General features: G+C 37.6%; 1 protein-coding gene and 1 pseudogene across 5 annotated transcripts in view; one reads left to right on the top strand and one right to left on the bottom strand.

Annotated features, from left to right (window-relative positions):
• Positions 1-19,093, top strand: part of REV3L (REV3 like, DNA directed polymerase zeta catalytic subunit) — a 153,539-nt gene that overhangs the window by 34,492 nt on the left and 99,954 nt on the right. The window lies entirely within an intron of this gene.
• On the bottom strand, positions 9,952-12,130 carry LOC141571891 (rRNA-processing protein FCF1 homolog pseudogene; annotated as a pseudogene).

Here is a 19,093-nt window from a genome sequence, read left to right as displayed (position 1 = left end):
CCTCATTTGTGTTATAGACTAAGTTCTTGGGTCATCACGTATGTGATAGATTAAGTCTAAAGTTAATCTGTTCTCATGTAGGAGAATTAGGATTATAACACAAAGGCTGTACTATTTCCTATCCCTGACTTATTGTGGGAACATTTCAAATTAATAGAGCATCTTCAAGTGCTCAGCAAGTGCACTATATTTCACTATGTTTTTGTGAGACAGATGTTGTTTCGGAATACCTGAGAGCTCTGGAAGCCTATTAGAGGGGAACCTTACTGTGGGGCTTACATCAAATTAATAGATCCATAGATTGGTTCATAGTCTCTGCAGAAGAGACATTGAATTCTCCCAGTTACTTCAACTTTGGGAAATTCATCTAGATTTGGCTGAGAGGCAGGGTATGTATGCGTATGTTTGGGGCGATGGGGAAGGTGGTAGGATAAGCCAAGCAAATGGCAGTCTCACTTTTGGCCCTTCAGTCTGTGGTGATAACTTCAGTCTGTGGTGTTTCACTACTTTTGGCCCTTCAGTCTGTGGTGATAACTTAGGGTCACCTTGAATGGTGCCCCCATACACTTTCATACTGGGAGGAAGGTAGTAGTATTTGTAGTACAGAAAAAGTCTCATCCTTAAGTCTGAATAACTAAATTAATTATGGTCTGACAACTAGCTTAAAGGTTATGGGTTGAAGAACTGTCTTATGTTTTAGGAGAAATAGATGGATAGATTTTCTAAATAGGGGATTCGAAATGGATGATTTGGCAGAATTAAGAAGAGACTCAGAGGTTAAAAGGTGTTTAGAAATGCTAGAATTAGGAGAGGACTCCTCTTGGCAGTTTGTAAGATTAAACAGGAAAAATTGGTAAACATATAGATTATTTTCATTTAAGACAGAATGTAAAGTAAATGTTTAGGAGATGTTATTTGAGAAACCCGAGTAAATTTGGAATCAGCATTGGCAGAAGCAAGGATTAGGAAGGAATATGGATAATGGAAGAAATGTCAGTATTGTTAATGGTACAGATATTCTTAAAGATTTTTAAATTTGTATTTGATGCAATGACTTTTTAATTTTGGATGTTTCTTCTTTCCTATTAAGAATTCATTGGAGAGCGTCATAGTGGTGATTTTTTTAAAGTCTGTGATTATAAATAGGTACTTTTTTATAAATTACTACTTTTATTTGATAAAAAGTGTATCCCTGGAGGGTTTTTTTTCAAGCTTGTTTGGAGTGGTACTTTGGTAGAATGAAAAGAGCACCAGACTAAGAATAAAGAGCTTCGAGTGCTTCTCCTTTTGAGGTCCGTGGAATTCTTCTCATTCATTTAATTACGGGACTTTAGGTGCTCTAACCTCCTCTCCTCTCTCATATGTAAAATGGCTAAACAAACGGTAATATGTTCATACAAGGAGTTATTATGAAACAGTAAAAAGGAATGAACTACAATACATGTGACATCATGGATACACATCAGTATCACTGTACCGGGTGAAAGAATTCAGGCACAAAAGAATATGTACAGTATGATTCCATTTTTATGAAGTGCTAGACAAAGCTGTGAAAAATCAGAATGGTGATTGCCTCAGGGAGGTGAGGATTGACTGAAAAGCCATTAAAGGGAGTTTTGGGGGGCAATAGAAATGGGAATGTTCCATAAAGATAACAGAAATCTGTCCAAAAAAAAAAGTATAGTTAGTATTTATACATTTCAATACATGGAAAATGTATCACTCATTCCCACCACCTTCAGGAAAGAACAGTAAACAAATACTGAATTCTAGTTAATAGATATGCCTTTCTCAGTGGTAGTGGTTAGTAATTCTAAAATTACTTTTTATGTTTTCTAGATTTGTGTAAATGAGTAAACATATTTAGGATAGTAAGAGTCAGGTTTCTCACTGTTGGACAGAGAGAAACATAGAAATAGGGACAAGTAGATTGTCTCTGGGGTATTGGGTTGGAATTAGAGGTATCAGTATGAACGCCTAGTTTTTATTATGTATAGAGAAGGATGGATGGATGAATGGAGAAATAAATATAGGGGTGTGTGTGTGTGTAAATATATGTTTTTCCAACACTGTGTGCTTAGAGGTTCTAGAAGTAATGATACCCCCGTAGCAATGAGTACACTTTGTGTCCAGGTCTCCATTTCTAAATACCATTCTCGACTGAAACAACCAAGACTTCTTTGAGAGAGAACTGATTCCATGACTGGGGTAGAGAAAGTACAAGAGGAGCCTGGAATATCTTATTGTTCCAAAAACAAGGAAGTGTTCAAAGAATGATGGGAACATACCAGAAGGACACAGGAGTTCTGGTTTCCACTCAGACATGAAACAAATTGGAAGTCCTCACAATAAGAACAAAGTTGAACAAACTGAAAATCAACAACTCTTCTTGGATCCATCAGAGAATTGAGGTCACAGCGCAAATCGCTGCCCCCAGACCAGAGAGACAGGTGTACACAGAGAATCACAGTTTACTGGGAGCAGAAGCTCATGGAGCCAGGAATGGGCAGTAAAACTTAAACTGTAACTAATGAACTGCCAGAAGCTGAGTGTGGATTAGCTTGACAGTTAAAAATTCCTGGGGGCCCAGTCTTACGGGGGCTCCCACACATTCATGAGTTTTTTCTCTATAAGCTCCAATGGGTTCTCACAGTGAAGATTGTGGGGGGAGGGGGGCAGGAAATCTCATGCTTCCAGTAGGAGAGGAATGGTAACCATTTTGAATAGTAACCAAATATGCTCAGAGCATTCTGTTCTCCACCTGCCCACAGGGAAACTACCAGAACCTAACCAACATGGGGAAGGGAAGTACCCAAGTCCAGCTCCTTCTAGTCTTTCTGTCTCATCTAAGCAGGTGAGGGTCAGGGGAAGAAGCTGAGAGGTGCTTGTGAAGGCCACAGCCCAGGGCTGCAGACCCCCTGAAAGCCCCAGACCTAATCACAAGGTTATGGAACCTTCCATGACGCCCTTCCCCCCCCCCCCCCCCCAGTTTACCACCACATCGACAGGGCTCCTGTATAATAACAGGATTACAAATGAATGAAAGAACTGCCACTCTTTGTCCTCTATTTAAGGAGTTTCTAGAGAAACCCAGAGATAACAGGAGAGACAAAAATAAGGATACTAGAGGAAATTTTAGCCCCTGATACCTATAGCTACACTAAATACAGCCTAACTCCCGGTCAGATATGGCAGAGATTTTGGAATTGTCAGACTGTGAATTTAAAATAACTGTGATTAATATGCTGAGTGCTGTAATTTAAAAAGCAGACAATATGCAAGACCAGATCACTAATATAAGCAGAGAGATTGAAATTTTAAGAAAGAATCAAAAGGAAAAAATAGAAATCCAAAAGCCCTGTAACAGAAATGAAAAATGCCTTTGATGGGCTCATCAGAAGGAGAAGAGAGGAGGGAACAAAAGAAATATTTGAATAATGGCTGAAAATTTTTCAAAATTATGGCAGACACCAAACTACTGGTCCAGGAGGAAGCTCAGAGGATATCAGATAAGATAAATACCAAACCTACACCTAGGCATATCACATTAAAACTATAGAAAAGTAAAGACAGAAAAAATCTTGAAAGAATCCAGAGGGTTAAAAAGCACCTTACCTATACAGAAAGAGGCTAAGGATTACATTGGACTGCTCTTCACAAACCATGCAAGCAAGAAGAGAGTGCAGTGAAATGTTTCATCTTGATAGAAAAATCACCAACTTCGAATTCTCTATACTTTGAAATTTTCTTTCAAAAGTAAAGAAAAATTAAAAACTTTCACAGACAAAAATTGAAGAAATCTATTGCTACCTTGTTTCCCCGAAAATAAGACCAGGTCTTATCTTAATTTTTGCTCCAAAAGACACATTAGGGCTTATGTTCCGGGGATGTCATCCTGAAAAATCTGCTAGGGCTCATTTTCCTGTTAGGTCTTGTTTTCAGGGAAACACGGTGGTAAGAAATGTTACTTGCCTTGTAAGAAATGTTTAAAGTTCTAAAGAGAAAAGGAAAATAGATATAAGTTAGAAACTTAGATCTACAAAAAGAAAAAGCATTAGAGAAAGAATAAATAAAGGTAAAATAAAACCTTTTGTTTTCTTAATTGATACAATAACTTTAAAATAATAGGAATGAGGTTTTGGGTGCTGATAATTTATGGATAAGCGAAATGAATACTAGCAGTGCTGTAAGGGACAGGAGGGCAGAATTTGGAATACGTAAAGTACCTGTGCTACCTGTAACACGCAGCAGAGTTTCTTGACAGAGGACGCAGATTAGATGTATACACATATGTGTACTGCAGACTCGAGAGCACCCACTTAAAGGTGTCACTCCACTGACTTCTGGTTTGCTTTGTTTTTGATAGGTTTGGCTGGCAGTATGTTTCTGCCCAAAACTTTGTATGTACTTCTCACTTTCATGGTTTATCCCTCTGCCCTATTCAGGCCCCCCTGTGACCAATTGTATGCTTGGTGGAACCACTGGTCACGTCAGTCTGGTACTCTACGTGACTACACATAGTCCTAAGGAAACTTTCCTTTAATTCATATATAAAAGTTGTAGGATATTTGGGGGGCAGGGGGAGACGGGGAAGGGGTTGAAGGAGTCTGTGCTGCTTCTACCTTTTGGCAGAGCAAGTATTAAATACAGTGTAGTAATTTAGGTTTATTGTCATTAAGTTTCTATATTTTATAATAACAGTTCTTTCTTAATCTTGATCCTTTTTTTGGTAATAACTTTACTGTAAATGAAACATCTTTAATTTGACAAAATATCTTAATGTGATTCAAAGTTTAAAAACACTATACTTAGTGCGTCATTAAATGGAATTCAAGTATATAAGTGGTTTTAGTGGCTAATGTTTATATTTCTCTCAATTAGTTCATAATTTATTTCTATTTACAAAGCCAATCATTCATTTTAGTAAATATATTGACTCTGCTGGTATATTCAAAATTAAGTCTTCTCATTAGAGACCTCCAAAGAAAATAAGTATAGACAGGTTACCAAATTATATAACAGCTTTATTCAGACATAGTTCACATACCATACAACTTACATATTTAAAGTGTGCAATTCAGTAATTTTTAGTATAGCCACAATTGTGCACCTATCACCACAGACAGTTTTAGAACAATTTTAGCGCTCTAAGAAGAAATGCCATATCCAATAGAGTTACTACCCATTCCACCCAACACCGTTAGCTCTTACAGCCACTAGCTTTTCTGTCCCTATACACTTATTCTGGATATTTCACATAAATGGAATCAAACAGTATGTGACCTTTTGTGACAGGCTTCTTTAACTTAGCATTATGTTTCCAGGGTTCATCCATGTTGTAGCGTGTGTCAGTATTTCAGTCCTTTTTATGGCAGAATAAATATTCCACTGTATGGATATTCTACATTACATTTATCCATTCATCAGATGATAAACATTTGGGTTATTACCACCTTTTGTCTATTATGAATAATGCTGCTATGGGCCATTCTTGTACAAGTTTTTGTGAGGAAGTATATTTGCACTTGTCTTGGGCACATTTCTAAGAGTAGAATTGTTGGTCATATGATAATTCTATGTTTAACCTTTTGAATAGCTACCAGACTATTTTCCAAAGCAGCTACACCATGTAACATCCCCACTAGCAGTGTATGAGGTTTCCAGTTTCTCCACAACACTTGTTATTGTCTGACTTTTTGATTATAGTCATCTTAGTAGCTGGGAAATGGTATTTCATTGTGGTTTTGAATTGTGTTTAACTGATATGTAGCTACTGATGTTGAGTATCTTTTCGTTTACTCATTGGCCATTTGTGTATATTCTTGGAGAAATGTCTATTCAGATCTTTTTCCGTTTTAAAATTGCGTTGTCTTTTTATTATTGAGTTGTAAGAGTTGTTTATTCTAGATACAAATCCCTTATCAAATATGATTTCCAAATAGTTTCTCTTCTTCTATGGGTTGTCTTTTTACTTTCTTATGGATAGGTAAAATTTTAAGAGCTCTTAGTGTTCAGCTACCAGAAAGTATAGCAAAACAATTCACTAGATTTGCATAATACAATTACCTATATAACATTTTATATGTGTGTCTTTGAAAGAAAACTCAGGCATTTATATACAAATTTGACTAGACAGTAAATTTATCTTGATTAGCAATTAATATTGCTTTAAGTTGTCTGAGGTGAATTTTCACATTGTAATCAGGTTATTAAATTTACTTCAGGACCGTGGATTACTTGCCTTTCAATTGAAATACCAAAGATTAATATGTGTAATCATTCTGGCTAAAATGTCTGTAACTAAAACAGTATGTGTTTTACAAACCAGATTTTATTTTTTTTTTCAGCTAAGGTTAATTAAACATTAGTTATTTTTATGACATTTAGTCTGAAAGGTGCACTTTTTTTTTTTTTTTTTTTAAGATTCTGGCTTAAAACTACTAGTAGCAGTTTAATTATTTAAGGCTAGACTTTTTAGAAACAACGATGGTACACCATGGTGGTGGACCTTTAATTAGCACCCAAACTGAGCTTCACGGTCACTGTGAAAGGCAAGGTAATTACTGATTTACTTTCTATAATAATAATTGCAAACTAAAGTATGAACTTTGGAAATGTCATTTCATCAGATTCTTGACATATTAATCATAAAAGAATTTGTATGTTATATTTTGCTGTTTATTTTACTTTTTAACATGGAATGTTGGTCCTTAATTCAGTCCCATTAGTCCTCTTGCAAATAGGGGAAGATAGGGCATTCATTATAAATATCTCATTAGCATTTATAAAGAAATTATTTACAAGGAGAAAATAAAGTTTTAAAAGCAGTCAAATTTTCTACTAGACTCAGTTGAAAGCCCTCTTAGGATTTAATGAGTATGAAAAAGACATCCTGTTGTGTCAGTTTTCCAACTATCAGTTCTCTGACGTCAGTGATGGGTATTCTATAATTTGATTCAGTTGTAACAGTAATTACCCGAAGTTAGTGCAGACTCCACAGGGTAAGGGGTCAGTCCCACAAGACTGCTTTTATTCACTTCAGATAACAGCCACAAGTGGGGTCCCCAGGCTACCTACACTTCTGCCTGCCAACTACAGATTTGGGGATTCCCACAACCCCTTCCCCCACCCCAGGTTTGATAATTGCTAGAACAACTCACAGAACTTAATAAAGTACTATACTTACCCAGTGTATTAAGGATACAAATGAACAGTCAAATGAAGAGGTACGTAGGGCAAAGTTCAGAAGGGTCCTGAGCTCAGATGCCTCTGTGCCTCTGGAGTCATGATGCACCATCCTCTTGCTTCATCAGTAAGTTCACCATCCAGGAAGTTTCTCCAGACCTCATTGTACAAGAGTTTTTATTGAAGTTTCATTACAAAGGCATTATTGATGAAATCATGGGCCATTGGTGATTGAACTAAATCTTAAGACCGTCTTCCCGCCCTGGAGGTGAGGTTGGGGGGAATAAAGTGGAAAGTGCCAACCCTCTCGTCATGTCGTTGATTCCTCTGGCAGCCAGCCCCCATTCTGAAGCTATCTAAAGGCTGTACCAAGAGTCACCTCGTTAGCATAAATTCAGGTATGATCAAAGGGGGTTTGTTCTGAGTAACAAAAAAAATACTCGTCACTCAGGACATTCTAAGGGTTTTAGGAGCTCTGTGCCAGGAAGCAGGCACAAAGGCCAATATATGTGTATTGTACTACACGTCCTTATCCAGCATGTATCAAACGCCCACTATATTCCAGGCTCTCTGCCAGGCATTGAGAATAGGAAGAATTAGAAGACGTGTGTCCAGGGAATTCACACTGCAGTTATGGAGACAAAGACAGTGACGTTGCATCTTACGTGGGGATTAGGTTCTGAAGTGAAGGTATGAGATTAAAACCTCATACACCATTTTCCTTGACAATATTTTAAATTGCGTGAAATCTACCACACTGTCTTTCAATAAATCTACCATACTCTTTGAATAAACCCAGCAGCTTAATTTTCCTCAGTTATGGACATAATCACTGTTTCCGCAGTTGAGCTCTAGTTGAAATAGTTGGCCCAGTCATGAAAACTGAACTGTATCTTTTAAACAGTAGAATCACACTTAGTTTCCTCTCTCAGTAGGAGAGGCTTCCACTGTTAGAGGCACAAAGGAACTGAGACTAAAGAACAACAGTTGTATATACCCCGCCTCACAGCACGGGGGCGTACATGTATTGACTGGACACACTAGCGTCATTTAACTGTGTTTTCATAGTCATTCATTCGGTCTCTGTGTCTGTCTCTACCTGTGTCTTCCCATTCCTGTCAGTCCTTTCCTATCCAGTAAGTAAGATGTACATATGATGTGATTCTACTGTGTATAAACATATGTGTAGTATAACATGATAAGTCCCGTAATAGATTTATACAGGTTCTGTTAGGACATAAATAAGGGAACAGCTTTTAAACTTACTTTTGTAGGTGAAGGAAGGTGTGTATAGTTGAATTAGCAAGTGAACTGGTCCTTCAAGAATGAGATGCAGGCCGGCCCGGTGGCTCAGGCGGTTAGAGCTCCATGCTCCTAACTCCGAAGTCTGCAGGTTCGATTCCCACATGGGCCAGTGGCCTCTCAACCACAAGGTTGCCAGTTCCATTCCTCGATTCCCGCAAGGGATGGTGGGCAGCACCCCCTGCAACTAAGATTGAACACGGCACCTTGAGCTGAGCTGCCGCTGAGCTCCCGGATGGCTCAGTTGGTTGGAGCGCATCCTCTCAACCACAGGGTTGCGGGTTCGACTCCCACAAGGGATGGTGGGCTGTGCCCCCTTCAACTAGCAACGGCAACTGGACCTGGAGTTGAGCTGCACCCTCCACAACTAAGACTGAAAGGATAACAACTTGCAGCTGAATGGCACCCTCCACAACTAAGATTGAAAGGACAACAACGTGACTTAAAGTCATGGAAGTTCACGCTGTTCCCCAATAAAATCCAATAAAATCTTTAAAAAAAAAAAAAAAGAATGAGATGCAGTTACAGTGTTTTTCATCTAAATACTCATCATATTCTTTGTTTTGTTTTCAAAAAATACTCTATATCAGTTTTTTTCCTGTTTCCTCAGTGATGGTTCTTCTGGTTGTAGAGTATATTAATTAATTCAAGGAACTGTATGAGCACATCTGAGGCAATGTGCTGAGGCAAAGGATTCTAATTCCCAGAGTTGCTTTGGTTTGTGATGCTTCCATAAATTCTCATTTGCATAGTACCCAAATTGTAATGGTGGATGTGAAAATGGGAAAATTGATTTTCTCCATTGAGTAGAGAGCTATAGGTCAAAACATGATGTGTTCTTCAGCTACTTACACAGTTCTGTAGTTTTACATCTGCCATTTTGTTATTTGTTTTTTGTCTGTCTGATGCTTTTTTGTTGCTCTGTTCTTCCATTACAGCTTTTTATGCTAAATAGATCTTTTTATACTATTTTAATTCTATTATGGTCTTGTATAATTTTTTTTAAGTTATTTTCTTAAATAACTTAAGAAAATAACTTAAGTTATTAAGTGGTTGCTCTGGAGATTACACTTAGCATTTTAACTTAAAACAGTATAGTTTAGATTAATCCCAATTTAATTTTAATAGCATATGAAAACTATTTACTTACGTATTTACCTTTACTGGTGTTTATTGCTTAGTGTGGATTTGAATTACTTTGAATTTGGATATTGTCCTTTTATTTGAGTCTAGAATTAAATACCCTTTAGTATTTCTTGTAGGACAGGTCTGCTGGTGACAAATTCTCTCAATTTTTATTTATGTGGGACTGTCTTAACTTCTTTTTCCCCCACCTCTCCCAACTTTCTGTTTGTGAAGGGCAGATTTGCTAGATATAACCTTCTTGGTTGACAGTGTTTTTCTTTCATCACTTTAACTGTATTATTCCATAGCCTTTTCTGGCCTAAAGAGAAGTCAGCTATTTATCTTATTGAGGAAACTGTTCAAGCTTTATCTACTTGGAGTTTGTTGAGCTTCTTGCATATGCTGATTAATATTTTCCATCAAATTTGGGAAGTTTTTGACCATTTAAAAAATATTCTTTTACCCTTTTTTGCTTCTAAGACTCACACTATGTGTATGTTCATATGCTCGATGGACTCCTGCAGATCTCTGAGGCTCTGTTAATGTTTCTTCATTCTTATTCCTCAGATTGGAGAGTCTCAACTCACCTGTTATCAAGTTCCGATTGTTTCTTCTTCCAGTTCAAATGTGCTGTTGACCCCCTCTAATAAAATTTTAAATTTAAGTCTTGTGCTTTTCAACACTAAAATTTCTATTTGATTCTTTTTATCAAGATCTATTTTTGTGTTTGAGCAGTCATCGGATTTATAAAAAGTTGCAAAAATTTAAAATGATACAAAAATTTCATTTTCAAAACAACATCAAAGAATGTCTTTAACCATACTCAGTTCATAACAGAGCAAATGGGTTAGTGGAAGAATAATTCATGCTGTAGCAGGTTTCATAAACTGGCAACAGAGAAAGTTGGTTGAAGGAAAGCAGAGGAATTTTTGTCTTTTAAGAATTGGAATCCAGGGGCTCCATAATCATCTGGCATCCGCTCATTGTGGTACCTGTGGTTAGGAATGTACACAGTGGGAACTCGAGGGATCTTCCTGATTCTTCGCTTAAGGTCCCAGTCAAACGTGGCCACAAGGTAACACGTGTGCTGAGTTACTCTCTGTACCAAGCAGTCATCTGCAGAGGTTCCTTTGTGTGTGCATGGTAGCGGTTCACATCTTGGATCCTTGGCAAACCTTAGAGCACTGGATACTTTTGCCCCAATTTCTCAATTTCAACCATTACATAGTCAGTTATACAGGGATACACGTGGCATACAAACAGTCCATCATTGACTGCACTAAGTGTAGTTTGGTTTTTAACGGAAAAGTTGATACAGTTGGTATCAACCAGGGTGTGGTAAGGTGGCCCCGCTGTGTGTTATCCTGGAAGAATAGGCAGGGAGGGTGTTCTCTTTCCTTGTGTGCACTGGGATCTTTTTTTTTTTTTTTTTTTTTTTTTTTTCAGGTTTTAATCCATCCTTTTCTTTAAGCCTCTGATCTCTGAGAGTAAGTGTTCATTTCAAGGTCGCATACTTCCTTGTTTTCTTTTGCTTCCCCATGTTCATGCTCTTCTCTTATCTCTTCAGGCTCAAAATCTCTCTCTTCATTTATAGTCCCTATTAGGTAAAACATTCTCAAACTTTCCTTTAATTCTTTAGACATGACCACCTTTAGTTCTTTAAAATGTAATACTTGTTTAAAGTCTTCGTCTTATAAAACAAATGCCTGGACTTCTTCAGGGACAGTTTCTGTTGACTACCTTTTTCCTATGTATGGGCCATACTTTCCTTTTTCTTTGTATGCATTAGAATTTTTTTGTTGAACACTAGATATTTTAAATAATATGACAGTAATGGAATTCATATTCCTCTCTACCCCCAGGATTTATTTTTGTTGTTGGTGGTGGTGTTTTCGCTTTAGTGATTTCCTGGCCTAGTTCTCTACAGTCTATTCTTTCATGTCTCTGTTCAGCTAGCTTAGTGATCAGTTGATGACTGGCCAGAGATTTCTTTACAAGCCGTGAACCAATAGGTCTCCTTCCAGCTTTTGCCGAGGGGCTCTGTGTTTGTGTGATGGAGCTGAACTGCAAGGTCAGCCGGAAGTAAAAGATTAGGACCTTTTCAGGACTTCCTGAGCATGCACACAGCTCCACACGTGTGTATAGCCTTCTAAATTCCCAGGGCGGTGCCAGAGCTTTCAAAGCCCATTATAGACATTTCATTCCTCAGTTTTTCCTTTTAAGTTTTTCGGTCATCCAGTTGTTAGCTGCTACAGGTAAAACTCCCTCAGGCAACTGTGATGTTAAACAATTGCTGCTGATAGTTTTTAGCAAAAATGCTGTGGATAGGACTATTCACATAGCATGAAGTCTGGTCTGAGTCTGATCAAATAAAGAGAAGCCCTGAGAAGAGCTTTGTAGCAAGCTGCCAGGCAAGTCAAATAGTGGCAGTTTTCTGAGGGTGGGGCTTTTGGAGACCTCCAAATCTATTCTGGCCTCTCCAGTGCCTGCTCGGCTGTTGGTTTGCACAGCTACTGTAGTTACAAGGCTTTGGTTTTCAAGGCTACCCTGGAGTTGGGAAGGTGAGGGGGGGTTGGGTTAGGGCAAGTTAAAACACCACAAAGCTTGCTGTTCTTGCTAAGAGTCAACTGGTTTTTCTTTTTTTAATAAGCACTACTTGGATTGGCACAAGCCTTTAGTTAATTCCTAGAAGCGTGAAAAAAGTTGATTTTCACAGTATGTGCCATTGTTCTTGTTGCTTTTATGGAGCCTCTGGCTTACAAAGATCCTTCCTCTGCCATTCTGGAAGTGCCTCCTCCCATTCTTATGTGCTGCTTGAATCTGTGTCCTGCTTCCAGTCTTTGACCCCGCCTCTCGTTGCTTGCCTTTCTCTTAAACATTTCTACTGGCCCCTTGGAACTCTGGTTCCGTGGCTAACATACTTATATGCTCAATTATTCACTAACTGTTGCCTCCCTTTCTCGCCAGGCAGCCCTCTCAGGCTCATTCTCTCACATCCCACATAAATCAACATCCTCTGCTCCTCCCTTAGATATTAGTACTCGTCAAGTTCCTGGCCTAGGCCCCTTCTTTTGTCTGCCTGTTCTCCCTGAACAGTCTTACCAATTGTTGGGCATATTTTCAAATCTTTTTTCTCTAGCCAAATCTCTCTGTTAAGCTCCACATCTGTGTACCTAATTGTGCTTAATGTAAATCTCCATTTAAAATTCCACGACTTCAAAACAAATCAACCTACTCTTCGTTCTCAGTTTTCTTTGACATTCCCTTTCATTGAGTTGCCTAACCAAAAATTTGGGTCATCTTTGATTTTTTTCCTTCTTTACCCTGTGCCCAAATACCAGTTATCTCGTTATTCTATGCTGTAAATCCTTCTTGATGTTTTCACTGTCTCTACTGATACATCTCACCGGAATTACTCCACTCGCCTCCTAAACAGGTCTTCTATTGTAGTTCTGTCCCCAGCTTCCCCACAGTGTGTCCACAGGGATCTTTATAAAATACAAATCCACACAGGTCACAAAATTCACTCATTCACTCACTCAATCTTTTTATCCATTGCACACCTTGCTCACTCCTGATTACATTTTCCCTCTTCCCAAACAATGACATGTTCTGTTTTGCTTTCAGGTTTCTGTATGTATCGCAGCATTCTTTCTCACTTTGCTCTTTTGTTGCTACCTCTGGGCAGCCTTCCTGTATTCTTACAAATCTTAGTTAGATACTTCTGGATATAGAATTGCCATGCTGTAATTCCCTATGTACTCATCTTTATCTCTAGGTAGAATGTAAAGTCCATGGGATTAGGGACTATATTATGAGCAGCCTGTGGTCTAGCTCCTAACATCGAGCTTGCACAAATTATTCAGTGAACAGAGAACTTGCCTACATTTATGAACGAAGGAACCACCCATGTTCAGCACTGGAAATAATACAAAGATATATTAGACAAATGTATGTGTAAAATAGACCTTTGAAACAGCTGGTGTTTGCGGGCTCTAGTTCTGTTAGTAATATGGGATTAGTAACTTAAAGCCAATGATTCTAAATAAAGTCCTATATACTTTAGTTGAAGAAATTAAATGGTGTGAAATAACCCCAACGCATTATTTACAAATTAAAGGAGAAAATGAAGAGAGGCTCTTCAACAGGAAGATTATATCCATATGCCCTTTGTAAAGTTAGCGATTATACTTAGTTTTTGATTTCTTCGAACTTCTAGGTCATTTAGAAGTAGATAACTTCTTGCTTTTCTCTTACGCAAATTGTATAAGGTTTAGAAAATTTTGTACGCAAAAAGAAAAAGATCACCCATTATCTGGTTTAATGTATTATTTATAGTTTTATAACTGAAATAAACTTGAATGTCACCTGAAATAAATATATCAGAAACATTGCTTCATGCTAGAAAAATACTTCGTCACTGCCTGTTGCTGAGGTCAGCAAACTTTTTCTGTAAAGGGCCACATAGTGTATGTTTTAGGTTTTTAGGGCTATAAGGTTTCTGTTGCAAATACTCAACCTGCCTATAGCAGAAGTAGCCCCAGACTATTCCAAATGGGTGTGGTGTATTCTGGTGAAACCTTATTTACAAAAACAGACAGCAAGCAGGATTTGGTATGAGAGCCATAAATCTATTCCATGATACCGGTATACCATAATTACTTAATCTATTTTTGGAAATTTATATTGTCTTCAATTTTTTCACCATTGTTAGTAATACTATCTTAGCATCTTACGATCGAAATCTTCATGTATATTCTTAATTTTTTGCTTAGGATAAATTCTGAAAAGTAATTTCTAGGGCTAAGAGTACATACTTAAGACTTTTAAATTGAGAATAGGTGGTATAGTACTTGCTTTCTAATCGTGACTATGAAGAGTTTTGTTTGGTTTATTTTGTGGTTTTGTGTGTCTGTATGTGGGGGAGATGGAGTGAAAATTTAGAAAGACAGAAACAAAGACTGGACGGAAGCAGCTTGAGTTAATGATAGTAATATAAAACTTAAAAAGATATTCTAGGAAGAAGAAAATACGAAAAATTCCATAAATACAAAATGTCCTATTCACATACCAAGCTTTTTTGTTTGGTAGTTCTGTAGAGTTTTATTTAAAATCTTGTGTAGATTGAGTTTGAGATTTGGGAGATGGGGTTTGCAAATTATCAAATAAGCATTTCTTATTCAATCTCCTGAAATACTCTTAGGCCAGCATGATTTTGATTATGGCTACCAATCAGCCTGTTTTAAAAAAAGAAAAAGAAGAGGACATTAGACTTTTCCATTCTGGATGATGATGAAGTCTAATCAATTAGAGCAGAAATTGGCAAACTGCTATCCATGGACCATTGCCTGTTTTGGTAAATGAAATTTTATTGGAACACAGCCATGCCCATTCACTTAAGTACTGCCTATGGCTGCTTTCAGGCTGCAGCGGCAGAGCTAAGTCGTTCTATCAAAGACAGTGTGGCCCGTAAAGCCTAAAATATTTGCTGTCTGCCACTTTACAGAAAAAAAACTTGCAGACTCCAGAATTAGAGTAATGGTATGTGTTAGTCTTTCTGTTTATCGGAAATGGATCTACAAAAATACAGGTAATTATGCTACAAATCAACTAACAAGATTTTAGATGTGCAATTAATTAAGAGACCAAATCCAGACACTTGAAATATAGAAGAAAATATGGGGGGAAAACATAGAAATGTTGGAATACAGAGGACTTAATGTTTGGTGTAATTCTAAATTCTGTGAAAGATTAGATTCAGAGCACCCAAGTACTGGCTATTCCAGAGCACCTGTCTTAGTTTAGAAGCCCTACTTAACACACAGTTGGAAAGTAACCAACTCTGCAGAGTTTTGCCATGGAGTCTTTAAAAGCCAGCAGTCACACTGTGACAAGTTTCCACGGAGCTTTCTTGAAACAACTTTCTTGCAATTTCTGAATTAGGCAACACCAGTTAAATTGGAAAATTCAAACTCTTAAAAATTTTCGGGGGCAGCTGGATGGCTCAGTTGGTTAGAGCATGCAAACTCTGAACAACAGGGTTGCTGGTTCGATTCCCGAATGGGATGGTGGGCTGTGCCCCCTGCAACTAAAGATTGAAAACAGTGACTGGACTTGGAGCTGAGCTGCACCCTCCACAACTAGATTGAGGGACAACAACTTGAAGCTGATGGACCCTGGAGAAACACACTGTCCCCCAATATTCCCCAATAAATAAATTTATAAAAAATAAAAATAAAATTTTCAAAACCTATGTACATAGGCTTATTCTCCCAAAGGCAATCTTTATTCCTACTGGACTTGTTGCCTTAATTCAGTTTGAGATGACAATAAGGGGGTACATTCCAAAAGTAGGGATATTTTCTTTCTTTGGACCCACATGTTACCTAGACATAGCTAATATCCTAAACCCTTTAAGGATATTTCACTAATTTTGTAAAAACATCCTTTAAAAAATCCTGTGTGTGGAACTGCTTGGAGCATAGAAGAAAAGACTCTAGACTGAAGACACAAGTTCCTCTTAACTAGGCCACTAAAACTGAGTCCCAAGTTCCAAGTACCTACCTGGGGACTTAATTTTATGCGAGAAAAGCCACTAATTTAGTCCCTTAGCCATTAAATTTAGGGTGTTTTCTTATAGCCAAACCTAATCCTGACTGATGGCTGTCGAGGTATTTTATCTCTGGGATTGCACAGCTGTGTGGCTCCACACATTTTTGTGGAGTAGAGCTGATGGAGGGAAATAAATAGAAGTGGTTTATGTCTTGTCAAGCTAAAGCAATGCTATTACAGAACTACAAATTTTACAATAATAAGACATACTGTTGCTAAAAAGAAATTGCCTTTCACATTCATTTTTGCACATTTCCTTATTTAACTTTCTGAGTTTCTTATTTTGTCTTCTCATTTTTTTTTCTGTGATTCTGTTCTGTATTAGAGCCGTTAGTGCTATGCCAAGAATTCTTTGTGCTGTGCTTGTTCTTCAGGAGCTTGTTCTTGAGGAAGGAAGGGTGGTGAGTAAGACACTGAACGGTTGCTAGGTTCTGGAGAACCAGAGGAAGGTGCATCTGTGTGGATATAGCGACTACAGCTTTGCATGGGACTTTGGGTCATTCAGGGTAGGAAAGTGCAATAAGCTGGGGACCCGTGTCCTTCTGTAACCCTGATGGTATTTCCATTAGTTGTATCAGAGTCCCTCCGTTTTCATAGATTTCTTTTTCAGATATTCAAAAGCCTTCACCTTATTCATTCATTTGCCCTTAAGAAGTTACTCTGTTTTGCTGAGGGTTTGTTCATTCATTTAATAAATGTTTGTTTAACACATGCTGTGTGTGCTGGGTCCTGGGGATATTATGATCATTCAAACAGCACTAGCTCCCAAAGAATTTGCAGTCAAATGGGATAGTCAGGTAAGGAAACAGGTGTTTACAGTACAAAATAGGAAAGTGTAAGGAATCCAACATTAACTTTTTAAAATTGAACTAGCATGGTTAAATGGAAAGAGCATCAGTTGTAGATTTTGTTGTTCTGTTTTCAAATCCTGATTCAATTACTGAATAGCTAGCTTTGGGAAAGTTAAACTCTGTGATACTTGCAAGGTTATTTTTAAAAAATGTATGGAAAAGAGTTAGTCCAGTGCCTGCTGAATAATTCATTTCTGCTTTTTTTTTTTTTAAATCATATGCCACAAATTATTATAGTTCAAAGCCTGTAAATAGAAAGATAATTTCTCTGGCCCCTACTGCAGAGGAGATGTGAAAAATGGATATTTAAAATATTTTATGAACTTTGTGAATACCATCCCTCTGAAGGAACTATTAGTAAAACTCAGATTTTATAATTGAGTCTCATAAATTTACCCAAATTTCCATTATTAATATATATGGACTGTAAAATTAATATCTTAGAAACTTACAATATATCTTGTAAATATGCTGTTATACTAGTAATTCTGTAATTACGGATCTTAGATTTATTTGTCTTAAAATAAATCTTAAGGAGGAATACATCTCTGTCTCCCCACCTCCCTCACTCTGTGGTTTAGCATGCCAGTTGCTTTAGACCAAGTTGAATTATAGTTTATGTCCAGAAGGGTAATGGTTATAACCGTGTATGAGATGTTTAAAAAGCACTCAAGTAGATCATTAGTAAATTGATTATATATTTTCTTAAGACTCACTCATCACTACAATTTGAATTTTTTCTATTTGAAGAATTGAAAAAAGGGCAGTGTTTAGGAAATAGTACCATGTTGTATTTAGAAATGAAACTAAATAGCCGAGTTTGCTTTTAACTGAAACTATTTTTTTATTCCTTTGGTACTAAGTAGCACAACTGTTGCTAAAAATAGAAACCAAAATTTGTCTAACAGCAACACAATTAGTAATTCTTCAAAAGTGTGAAAGTTGGTAGTTCAAATCAGAATACTGCATTCAGGAGTATAGTATGGATCTTATTCCATTATGTGACTGATCTTTCTAATTTTGCTACATTTATGTAATAATTTGCAGATTCTTTGTTAATTCTCTTCTAACTGTACCTTCAGAGTGTAAGAGAAGCTGATGTTGTTCATATAAAACGTGTGTACACAAGTTACCCACAGAACATAGAACTATTTTCTATACGTTTTATGTAAATCATTCTAAATTATAAATAGGAAATAGTAACCACACAAATAGTTCCTTTCCTACCAAAAGGAAAAAGCCTAGTGAAGCAGAGTGGGATAAGGGGTGCGGAAGAAGCCGAGGCTGGTGTTGGCAGGAGAGTGCAGAGATAGTGACAGCATGAGAAAAATGGATGTGTTCTTCCATCACTGCTGCTCTCCTCTCTGTTTGAATTAGACAAATGGCGTGGGCCCAAAGGGAACTGGGGACAATGCTCAGAGGACAGGAACCACTTCCATACGGCCCTGCCAGGTTCATGAGCGTAATGATGCATCTGCTCTTTGTTGGTGCTGTTGTCACTTAACCTTGTCGTGGATACATTACCGTTTCTGTGGCACTTCTTTTGTGGGTTCTTCCTCATATTACTTTCTTTATCACGGCTGTGCTGGATTGTCTGTTGGCACGTCAGCACGCTTTACCCCTTCCGCACCTTGCCTGATGTAATGGCTTCCTGGGAAGTGTACATGTTTGTTTTTCCCCTCTCATGTGTCTCCCCATGTCCCACTCCACCAAATGTGCAATTTCGATATCCAGAAGTCCATTACAGACAAGGATCTGTAGAGATTTTCTTTTGATTTGTTTTTGTCTGTTTTTTTTCTAATAGCAAAATTTCATTTTTACCCCACCCCCATCCCCACCCTCCTAGTAGCAAAATTCACACACTGAAACTGCTTTTACCCTCTCCTTTCACCCTGAGCTGTCTCTGTCTTTAGGAGGAAGTCTCTTGTTTGAAAACATATATGCCAAGACAGACATTTATTGATTTGTTTAGTAAACCTTCAGTGAAACCTTCAGTAAGCTTCATAACCCTGTGCTGA

This window comes from Rhinolophus sinicus, linkage group LG05 (assembly GCF_036562045.2).
Source record: "Rhinolophus sinicus isolate RSC01 linkage group LG05, ASM3656204v1, whole genome shotgun sequence".
NCBI classification, from domain to species: domain Eukaryota; kingdom Metazoa; phylum Chordata; class Mammalia; order Chiroptera; family Rhinolophidae; genus Rhinolophus; species Rhinolophus sinicus.
Note: the sequence above shows the minus strand (reverse complement) of the source record. Positions and strands in the feature narration are given on the sequence as shown.